Below are 11,543 nucleotides of genomic sequence, written 5' to 3'. Positions count from 1 at the left end.
GCATGCACTGCAAAAATCACTCATACATTTAGGCTAGAAATGTTCTTTCCTTTCTTCAATTTAGAAAAAATATCACCTGCGACTTTTCCCTGTACGTTTTTGGCCACTACTTCTCAGCTCCCTGCAAAGGTGCTGTATCATAAAGAACAACTTAAATGGTGATGTTTTCTGGATTCTGACCTGGCACTCCAGGTAGATTGCATGACCGTTGATCAAATGCCAGCTTACCTTCTCTGGGAAAGGATGGTACTTCCCCCCTGCAGTAGCTGGTTTGGGCCTTGTGTTTGGCCCCAGTAGGCCTAGAGATGTGAGCAAGTTTAGTGTGTCACTTCGAAATGAGACTGTGCAGCTGAACTCATGCCTCCACAGAGTCTCCTCCCCATCTGCACAGCAGTGTAAGAAAGTCCCATAGAAAGTTGTTGGAAGGTTATGTTGTACAGTCCGAACCCAGCCACAGTAGACATACAGGAGGAGAGAGAATCGTTACTGTAAAGCACTGAGGCTTTAGGTATTGTTTATTACTAGGGGTAACCATTTCCATCTCCATGGGTAGAGCTATCATGTTTGCCAACCCAAAATATTATGCTGTACATAAAAAACATATACTTAACATGATAATTTTTTTAAAGAGTAAATTTGAAGAAAACCCCTAGTTTTATTATCAAAGTTGGTGTTACAGTGGAAAGTTTTGTCTGCATAAGAATGAAACCCTTTATATTGGGCTGGCTATTGAGTGGGACGGTGGGTACCAAAGCCAGTTAGCCTCAGATCAAGGAGTACAGGGAGCAGAAGGCAGGACTTGGACACTTCACATCCACACAACCCTCCTAACTGGTGTGGCTGAGTCAGGGAGGAGAGAAGCATGAGGCGGAAGCAGAGACATAACAGGAAGCAAGGGTTTGCTCAGCAGGAGAAATTGGTGAGGTGGAGCCAGACTGGCCAGAGCTGCCGGAGCGGAATTATTTCAAAGGAATTCCTCCTGAGAAGATTGGGGTCCGGGCATGGGTGGGAAGGTAGAAGGAAACAGCAGCTGAGAATTGCAGGCTGGTCTGCTGGGGGAACAGGAGAGGAGAGGTTTGGGTTTGACCACGAGCAGCTGAAAGTGACAGCCAGAATGGAAGGGGAAATAGCCTGCAGATTTCAGCATGTTGATGTGACAGTGGACAAAAGGTCCCACCTGACCTACAAATCACAGACACTGACTTCCTAAGCAAACAAGACCAACTGTTATAAAGCTGCTCTCAGAGGAAGGAAGCACAGAGTTACATTTGCATGCTTCCCTTCAAAATAACATTTTAATGTGCTTTTACCAAGTACCCCTAACAAAAGCATTTGACCACTTAGAAATAAATCTCTGCCCTCAGAAATAATGAATGATATGAAAAACCATGCTTGAATAATGTGCAAAGCTTGGACATTGTACAAGTCATGCAGAGACAAAAAACACAGTGTATGGCTGAAAGAAAGAAAGGAGATGAGGAGGAGCAAGAGGAGGGAGGGAGGAAAGAAGAAAGGAAAGGAGGAAGGAAGGGAGGAAAGGAAGAAGAAGAAAGAAATAATTTCATTTCTCACATCTGGCAATAGAGAAAAATGTTCCATACTAGGGTCAACTAATTGCTTTGACCCAACAACCTTGGGAACCCAAGCCAAATTTGTACAAATGTTTTGAAGATTAATTTGATGTGGCTTATAAAACAAATAGTCATCTTAGCAAAAATTGTTCTTCTATATAAATTATTACTCTCTCCAGAGGCATAAATAAAACTGCATGCTAACAATAATATATTGTTTTGGTGAATGTTGTGCCTAAGTGTTCAGTGTAGTCTAATGAAGCTCTCTTCCCTAAAAGTAGAATTAGGAATTCCAGCATTTCTTTTGTCCAAAGAAACTCAAGAACTCAGCGCTGGCTGAGTGCCCTCAGACCTTCAGGCTGGAGAACGCTTCTGTGACAGACACTTAGGATTGGTATTGTACAGCATCTTTGAAATGCTTTATTTTATTGAGTTTTCTACACAGTCATGCCTTTGTTTTCCAAGAGACATAGGAAAAATGGGTATTTTTGATGGACATACAGGCAGCCTCCAAGATTCAGCCTAGTTATACACTGTGGGACCCACAAAGCCCATTGCTCTAGATTAAAAAGTGTACATTTCTAACAGCAGAAATCAGTGTGGCTTATGAATGTGCAAAGGATTTCCACAATAAGAAGACTAAATACTCTGACAGTATTTTCTTTTCCTTTTTAACTCACTGATTTATATTTTTTAAAAAAGAATGTGCTCCTGATGTGAGGAAAAAGGTATACAAACAAGAAGACTTTTATGCTGTGCTGGAACATTAAGAAACTTCAAACACTGCAACAATGCTTTTCCTGATGTTTTAACTTCTACTTTTTATGCCAATTTACAAGTTTGATTTTGGTCTTTATTCATGCTGTCATCATTTTAATTTACCCTTGTTATTTTTTTTATTTTTTTTTTTTTTACTTTTTTGAGCACACATTTTTAGTACACAGTGATTCCATTCACTGTAAGGAGGTGGTATGTGTGCATGATGTATTTCAATTCATTTTTCATTCTCTACCCTCCACCCCCATTTTACTGTTCCAACATCACACTCATTTATCTTATAAGACCTTGTAAAGTTAATTAGCATATATGCAGGTTATAAATCAGACTAATAGGCCAAAGAACATATAAAAGACGTAGGACAACTGTCCAAGTCAAAGTGCACATTTAGGTACATTGTCCACACTGGATCGCAATACTTCTTTCCTCTCCCTCTGTTTTCCTATTTGGAGATTCCTTAAAAGCAGAAAATAGAAATTCCATTTGACTCAACTATTGTCCTTTGAGGTATCTTTCCACAAGAGTTGAAGGAATTACACTACAGCGATGGATGCAAGCCCATGTTTACAGCAGCGTAACTCATCAAGGCCGAATCTTGGAGGCTGCCTGTATGTCCATCAAGGATGAACAGGTAAAGACAATGTGGTAGTTATACACTGTGGGACCCACACTGCCACAAAGGAGGATGAGCTTGAGTCGTTTGTGGAAAGTGGTTGCACCTCAAGACCATACTGTTGAGTACACACAAGCTTGAATGTCACACGCTCTCTCTTATCCTTGTTATTACTAACAGCCAAACAGCCGTGGCCTCAGGGAGAGCATCTGGCCAGTTGGCACCTGCAGCCAGACAAGGGCTCACCCCAGCTCTCCTGCTGGGCTCCTTCCAAGCAGGCGAGTAAACACCCCGCCAAGGGAGGACGAGCTCGTCCACAGCGGATGCTGAGACGTCTCAGAGGCAGGCTCACCACCTGTGCTACCTTGCAATGAGTTTTCTTCACGTCAACAGCTGCACCGCCACACCTGTGATGTCCACCTTGTGTGAGCATGATAATGGCGTGCTAGTGACAGAGTACAGACAGAAAGCAGCTGGCCATGTAGGGCGAGTATTTCCATGGTCAGGCCATCTAAGGAGAACGTATGAAAGACCAGGAATTCAGTTTTAGATGACAAATAGGGGAAAATATGGAATGAAACATGGTGGGGAAAATTATCCCTGTTTTGAGAGAAATAAATAAGATCGGTCTGGAAACCACCCAGGGGAGAATCTACTTGGCAGTGCTGTGGGCAGACTCGACTCTGAGCTCCAGCTTGCTTTCCTACTTTCAGACTCAGCTAAGACCCAACGGCGAGAGCAGACACCTGGAGGCCACCTCCGCCTCCCTAAGCAACATCTCTAACCGCTGGTAGCTGGGGTGGAGGAAACTCTCCAGGCCACCAGGACCAGGGTGGACAAGGACAGTACACAAGTGGCTACTCGTGCACTGGGGACTGCGAGTGCCTGCACGATACACTGCAAACGGACAAAGCAATCCCTTCTCTTCAACAGGTGGAGAATACGTCAAAATTTGACAGCGCATTTCTATAAATTATCACCACTATATTCTGTTTGTACAGTTTGCACAGTTAAATATAATTATCGAAGATACCTTCCACTTATGTGGCTTGTCAGTTTTCACCCTTGCAGAGGGCCCTGTCTATTCTAAAGTGTATCCCCCCTCCAAGGACAGATCACACTCATCCTTCGCTTTCTTCTCCCCATGGCTGTTTGCCCACCTGCCCCAAACCAACTAGCACTGGTCCAGCTGGCTTTACCTGTGTGTGCTGATGGTGTAAGTGTGTGCAGACAGATGTGCCTGTATCTCACTTGCCCCTGAACACCTGGGCCTACTGCGTGAAGATGCTCGAGTCTTTGCTGAATGAATGCAACACATGAGGTAGCAGTTAGTGATTATCACGTAACTTTACAAAATTTCATTCAAAACTGTCAAAATCACACACATCAGTTGCTTTAGCAAAGCCTTTTTCACCTCCCTGTAAACATTAGAGCCACTATAACACTCAAAAGAAAAAGGAGGTTGTAGAACACGTTACTTTATTGGCCCAGGAAAACCCTTCTTCCATTCCCAGTCTCTGAGTGGACTTGAGCTGACCCTCTTCTGGGCACCAGGAGCACTGTCTGCCCCCTTGACCCATGTGGTGTGTGGAGGGAATGCTACTGTGGCTGTCTTCTCCAACACTTAGTGTTATCTAAAAATGTGAGAGCAGGTACATCATGGTGAGGATCTTCACAGGAACACTGTCCTGGAGCTTGTTGGTGTGAAGGATGGAAGACAGGGAGCCAGTGAGACCCCAACCTGACCTTTGCATGAGCCAGGGAAGGAAAAGCCTGAGGGTCTCAACACAGCCTGTCATGGTGACTTTTCAGGAAGTGCAACTCAGCCTCAGATATCACTTTAAGTTTTGTAAAATAGACATCTGAGGTCACAAATATATTAAGGTCAAAAAGGAAAAGATAGCACTTAGAACCTCTTTCTGTTGATTTAATATTTATCACCAATGTAGTCTCAAATTTTACCTTCAGCAAATCCTCCAGAAATACCTCAGTCCTTCCACCTAATTGCTCATCTTCATAGGAGGAAGAAAGAATGAAAGAATCAGAGGCGAAGGGAAGGTGGAAACACAGGTAGCATGTTAGCAGCTGGTCTAGAGCCAGTCATTCCCAGGGGCAAAAGAGGTCATAGCCTTTGGGAGGGTGAGGTCATGGGAGGTCTAGGGAAACCAGGGCTGGTCACCACCACTGTCCCTGGGTGATGCTGGATTTCCATGCCTATTCGATGAAGCCTTGCTCCATGTGAGTGATAGTAGTAAGTACACTATAGGAATCATGTTCATAATTTGACTAAGTAACCTTATCTTTGGAAGAGGAATGAATATAATGCAAAGCCAGAAGAGTTTGCTATGAACAAAGGGGCAGCCAAGATGTGAGCGACTCTCCCATGCAGTCGCACTGCATCAGGGCCTGCAGCCAGCTCGTGCTCCCCCGAGTCAGGGCAAGAAGGCGCTGGGGATGCTTCTGGCTTTTTCATTTCTTGTATTCTCTACTCCAGACAGCTGTGCTGTAAGAAGTGATCAGTTTTATGTGAGAGAGACAATCGGGTGTATTGCTGAACAGAAATTCCAGCTGGGGGAGGTTTTCCTTTGGCACAGTGCTCTGCTTCCCAAGTTGTCTCGTCTCATTCATTCTGCTTTCTCCCCCTTCTCCTCAATGCAAACATCGGGGATCACAACAACCAAAGTGATGAGAACGCCACAACTATTCATCTTCCAAGGAAGCATCGGAGAAAGTGCAGGGAGCAATTTAGTGGGTATGCCAAGCAAGGTGTTTTATAAAATCACCACAGTGAGTCTCCAAGTTAGGAATCACCACACGCTGGTGTTTCCCTGCTTACGGGGTGACAGGTATCAGTCTGTGTCCTGCTGCTCTATTTTGTAACCTTCAAGCCATGTGCTTCAGTACTCTTTTCTTCCTCTGCCTCTGTCCCCCCAGACTTATTCCCAGTGGGCCAGATTGTTTTGGATTAACTGGGTCCACTAGAGCCTGAATAATGTGTGAGGCTTTGCATGACCTCCCTGCAAGGAGTGAGCCTGTCTCCACAGGGAGCTTGTCCCTACCTAATGAAGGATAACCCAAGGTAAACTTTCTGGGCTGAGCCGCACTTTTCCAGTGAGTGGTTTCGAGGCTGAATGCCCCAGTGGCTTGATGTAGCAGATCGGCTCTCAAGCAGCCACGTCTATCCCGTCCAGGCAGGCAACTGGGCATTGTGCATGCAGTGTTCTCTTTCCAGCGACTGTTCCTGGCTGGCTTGGAGATGGTCACCATAAAGTCTGGGAGAACCTTGTGTGCTTGAGGGACTCGGTTCAGTTCTTAATAAATGGATTTGTCTGTTCCTAATTCTGTCTGTGTATTCTTCAAATGTTTTTGCTTCCAAGGCTTAAATTGAGATAACCTCAGTGTGATGTGTTTATTTCTCTTGTTCCCTACAGAATTTCTACAAAATGGACAAGCAACACAAATGTCTGCCAGAGCAGACTTTTGCAATAGGACTGCTGTAGTTACATGGCAGGAAGTAATGTGTTAGCCTGACACTGTCACCACTTCCTCACCTGCAAGTGGAGCTGCCCTGTTTGTGTGTAGCATCCTGCACTGTGAGACTGAGGGATCAGATCCAGCACCAAACTTCCTAGGACTGACCCTCATTTTGCTGACTAGTAGCTTTATGGGCTCCTAACTCACCCATTTTGCTGAGCTTTTCTTTGAGAATACTATCAGTAGCCAGCTTGTGACCTGCATGACTAAATGAGCAATGTACACCAAGTATATACAACAGTGCCTAAGACACCGTGTTAACGCTATGTGGTGTTCCTCTGTAATTCAGTTAGCACTTCTGAAGCCTGCAGTGTTCCTGAGTTGTGTCCTGTGTGGCAAGAGAGTATTCATGATCCCCTTTCTCAAGGGAAGGGAAACTAGTGTCCTTGGGCAGCTAGTAGGAAAGCCACTGTTGGATTCTGCCTCCCACCCCTATAAAGAGGAGATACTAGCCAGCTGCATCAGGTGGGGGCTGGGTGAAAGGAGGCTCAGGCCACGGAGCAGAGCATGGTGCTCAACCTGCCTTTGGGGAGCCAGAGAGGATTCAGTCCTGAGACCATAGAGAAGAAAATGAAATTTTAAAGAAAATTGCTAAAAGGATATTTAGAAATGGTGGGTCATAATGATAAAATACCATAAGCTAGGAACTGTCTTTAAAACAGAAATGATTAGCATAAGTTGGGACTGATTATGGGCAAAAGGAAGAATACGACCTAGCATGTGTCTATTTACCTGCATGTTACAGAGATTAAAGGAACAATTTGAAGTCACAATCTAAACTTTGGAAGTGACCCTTTCTCCACATATATTGAGACGTATTCTTTGAAAATAGAAGTAATAACTCTCTTTTCTCATTGAGAGTAAATTCGTGCCCAAGAAGCCTAGAGAAAAAGGTGAAAAGGTAGAGGAAAGCAGCAGAAGGAGAGGCAGGAAAATTCCAGAGACAAGGTCGCCTGCCCTTAGGAGCCACCTCTCACTCTCCATGCTTCCTCCTGGCAGCTGCCCTCTGCCACCCTGCACCTTGGCATGGGCTGCTACTTCTGAACGGCCCATCAGACTCACAAGCAAAGGAGAGAAGGTTTTCACAAATCTCTCAATCTGAGATGAAAGTAGACAGGGGAAGTAAACATCAGGAACACCCAGGCCAGCTGAACAGAGTCGACAGCCCCCCAGCCCAGGCTCTGCCGAGAGTTCCCCTCAGCCTCAGTCTGTGTTCCCACGTGCGCTGAGCAATTGCATTCTGCCTCATCATCGGAATGCTCGCGCTGAGCAACTTATTTAAGATATTAAACATCTGTTCCTACAACCGAAAATACCTCTGGGAATGTGAAAGAAATGTCTCCTGAACACTGAGGAGAGATGAACTGCATAGGAGAGTTAGTGTTCCCATCATAGCTGCATGGAAAAAAACAACTGGGAAGAAGGAAAATTTTCAGGAGAGCTGCCCTTGGTGCAGTGGCCTGAGGACTGAGAGTGGCCCGGCACAGGGACAAGGAGGGGAGCAGGGGATCGGCATGCAGCACTGCTGAATTTGCCTGAGCTGTAACATTTTTAGAGCATTCCTGCCCCAAGAAAGTAAGGAAACTCTTTTTCTTTCCTACTCCATGTCCCCAAAAACTTTAAAATAGTACTTTATTTTGGCCACATTGCTTATCAGTGACAGACTTCTGGACTGTAATTATGGAGATTTTCTTTTTGAGGGAATCTGTACATTACAGCATTTGTAAATAAGGAGAGGAAGAGGGGCTGGAGAAGAGGGAGATGGGAAGAAGGAGGAGATATATCCTGTACAGGTGCAAATTCCCTGTGATGAATGTGATCATTATGTTTACCTAAATGGTACCAACAAAAACAGAAATTTAAGAAAGAGCCTAGATCCCTCCTCATGCATGAAGAACAAACCTGCTGAAAGACTTTCATAAACATAGGAATAAGTAAAAGCTAAGGGCTCCTTGATAGTTATTAACCATGACCAGTAGCTGGGTTGTGCATCCGTGGAGAGCAGAGGACAGTGTGGAGAACAGCAGTGAACGGAATCAAGAAGCTGCCAGTCTGGGAAATTTCAAGTAAAGGTCATGAGGCAGTCATGGGAACTTCGGCACTTGAGCAGAGCCAAAGGAAATTATAAAAAAGAGAAGCTACTTTTCTGTCAATTGTTTAAAGAAACTACTAAGGAGCTTGCACTCCAACTGGAATGGAAATAAAAGAACATAGCTTCAGAGAAGGATGGTTAAATATTTTTAACAGATGGGAGCCACAACCCCAAGAGGGAACAATGGGGGTTCTCTGGTATTATTCCGTCTGCGTAGAATTTTAAAGTGCAGAGTGAGCTGTGGAGCTGAGAGCGGAACAGCAGCTCGGGGGTGGGGTTGGGAGGGTAGCTGGCAAAGCGGAACAGGGAACCGTTGCAGGAGCAATGGGACTGCGGCGCCTGCCAGCTGAGCGCACGTGTCAAAGCCCGTCACACCGCACAGCGCGGTGGGACGTGCTGGGGTACAGTCTGCACCTCACTAAGTTCACGCTGAAATGTAGCTGGTGACTTGGAGCTCACAGGACGGGACTCCTGCGCCTGTCTCTAAACCGTCCTTTAGGTGATGCAGTGCTTTGAAGCAGCGTATTCACCAGCACTCGTGGCCGGAAACCAGGACCGCGCTGGGTTTGCTCAGTGTGGGCAGCTCCTGCCCCTCGTGTTTCGTCTGTCCACCTGCCCAGCTGCCCGCCTCGCGGGCCAGGCAGTTAAACGTGCTTTCACCGGGAAATTATTTAAATGGTGTACAAGCGCCGTGTGCAAATGCTCGGCCTTTTTCAGGAAAGGCCTTTCTCAAACCAGTGAAGAGAAGCAAGTGGTACATAGAAGGGGTTGGAGAGACGGGGTGGAAGATAGCAAGCTGTGCTCTGTACTCCCTTCCTCTAGTACCAGAGTCAGACTTCTGTCTGGCTCCATATTGTTCTCTGCTGAGCTCCACAGATTCACAATAATTCCACTTCCCCTGCAAGTAACAGAGGCTCCTGGCTCAAGTCTGAGACCAGCAGGCCTCAGGGCCGTGGAGTCTGAGAGAGGCCGCAGCGTGGCCGGGACGGGTTGTCTGTGCTCCGACCTGGTCCCTTCCTTCCCGGCAGAAAGAATGCTGGTGTCAGCGGAGCCACCTTGTAGCCACCTGTTAGTAGCACAGGAGAAAGTCAGAACAGCTGTGCTAAGGTTGGAGCAGAGGGGGCAGTGCGGTCCTGACAGCGGCCGTGCGTTGCTGGCTCTGAACTTTTTATCCTGCAAAAGCAGGGCGGCAGCCTCTTTGGGTAGAGTATTACACGCTACTAAATCTACTCCTAAATCACACCTGCACCCCACATCCCCTCTCTACACAGATATAAGAAAACAAAGGCAGAGGTGGGTAAGTGGCCTCTAACTCTAATTTAATTAATGACAGTTCAAATCCAGATGCTGAATGTAAAATCTCCTTTTTGCCTCAGGTAGTATTTATAACATAACAGAAGTGTTGGCTATCTTGAAGAAACAGACACATATTTGTGCACAAATCCAAATGGCTGTAAAATAAAATGAAATGAAAAGTTCCCTTGTATTGGCTCTGCTTCTAATTTTTGCTTTAGGGAAAAAAAGGAAACTTCACTCAACATGTTATGCAGCATAAAACCCAATTTAATTGTGCACGCACTTCAGTAGCTTCTGATGATGCAACTCCAGGTGGAAACCTCTGATGTTTTGCTGGGGAAGGGGTCTGAGTTATTCTCTATCCAGCATTCTCAGTGGGCACAGCCCACAAGCACAGCCCTCTGCCTAGAGACAGAGTCGACTGCTGCATAATTTTGCTTGTCCGATGCAGCAGCATCCTATGTCAAACGCCTTCCGGGAGGGCAGCCTGCTGTCCTCCTCCCTGCCACGCAGCATGTGCCAGCACACTTGGCCACTGCTCGTGACCCTGTGCTCAGGGCAGGTTCTGGATGATAGTGCAAAACCAGAAGATGGGACAGGTGAGAAAAAAAGAGGTAAATCCGGCTGTTCTCGGGAGCCCTAGGACGGTCTGTATTGGAAAGTTCTATGTACACATCTATGTTGTGGGAAAGATTCATAACCACCTAAAAACACTGCGTATTTCATTACTGACACTTTCATTTTATTCGGAAGACTACAGTCTAGCATAGGAAGATGAAGAATTCAGAAAGATTTATTTTTCAACAATGTAAGAACGTGTTTAGTAGTCTTTGCATAGACCATCTTTTCTATTATAGTTTGCTTGTTAACAGTTTATTATGTTTTCAGTGTCTCTATTCTTTATTCAGCAAGGAGGCTTGAGAAATGCACTTTTCCATTCCAGTTCTTTAACAGTTTTTCTGGGTTGTAGAAACAAATAGAAAGGAAGAAAAACGAAAACCAAGAAGAGAAGAATTGAACATAGCAATAGGGAATGTAATTGCTGTTATGTGGAACACAAAGTACACAGTGAAACCTCTGCCAGCCAAACTGAGCCCCCGCCAGGCTCCGGTCATGTGGTGGGGGGACCCTTGCCAAGTTCCTACTCCATGTTTAATTAATGATGAGCAAAGAAATAAAAGGACAGACTTGACAGGTATGACACACGATTAAAAGTGTTTCTGAGAGTTCACGTAGTAGGGATAGCATGAAAGGAGCCACCACAACAACCTACTGAACCTATCTCTCCAGCATGCGTGGAGCCAGCACGCTGTCACCTGAGCACATGCACCCTCCTAACATGTAGGAGAACACGGAGAAGGCCATGAACGGGGTCCACGGCCAGGGAGACACAGGTGCCGCCTGGCCACACAAGAAGGTGTGCAACCCAACGCATTCTAGCAGAAGGCATCTTAGAGCAAAACCCAGTTTCCTCGTCACCCACGAACTGCAAAATGCCAGAACCCTTGGCCTCACACTCTGTTGGCAGTCAGGTAAGCCAGGCAATCTCACGTGTTGCAGGAATGTAGACTGGTGTAACACGGTACGAAATTGGATGAGGCGACACCTGCCTAAATTATGGAAATATTTACCTGCTGACCCAGAAATTCTGCTTCTAGTA

Source organism: Chinchilla lanigera, unplaced genomic scaffold (genome assembly GCF_000276665.1).
Source record: "Chinchilla lanigera isolate Chin_1 unplaced genomic scaffold, ChiLan1.0 scaffold00009, whole genome shotgun sequence".
Lineage (NCBI taxonomy): Eukaryota > Metazoa > Chordata > Mammalia > Rodentia > Chinchillidae > Chinchilla > Chinchilla lanigera.
The sequence above is the reverse complement of the archived record's forward strand: the minus strand, read 5'-3'. Positions refer to the sequence as shown.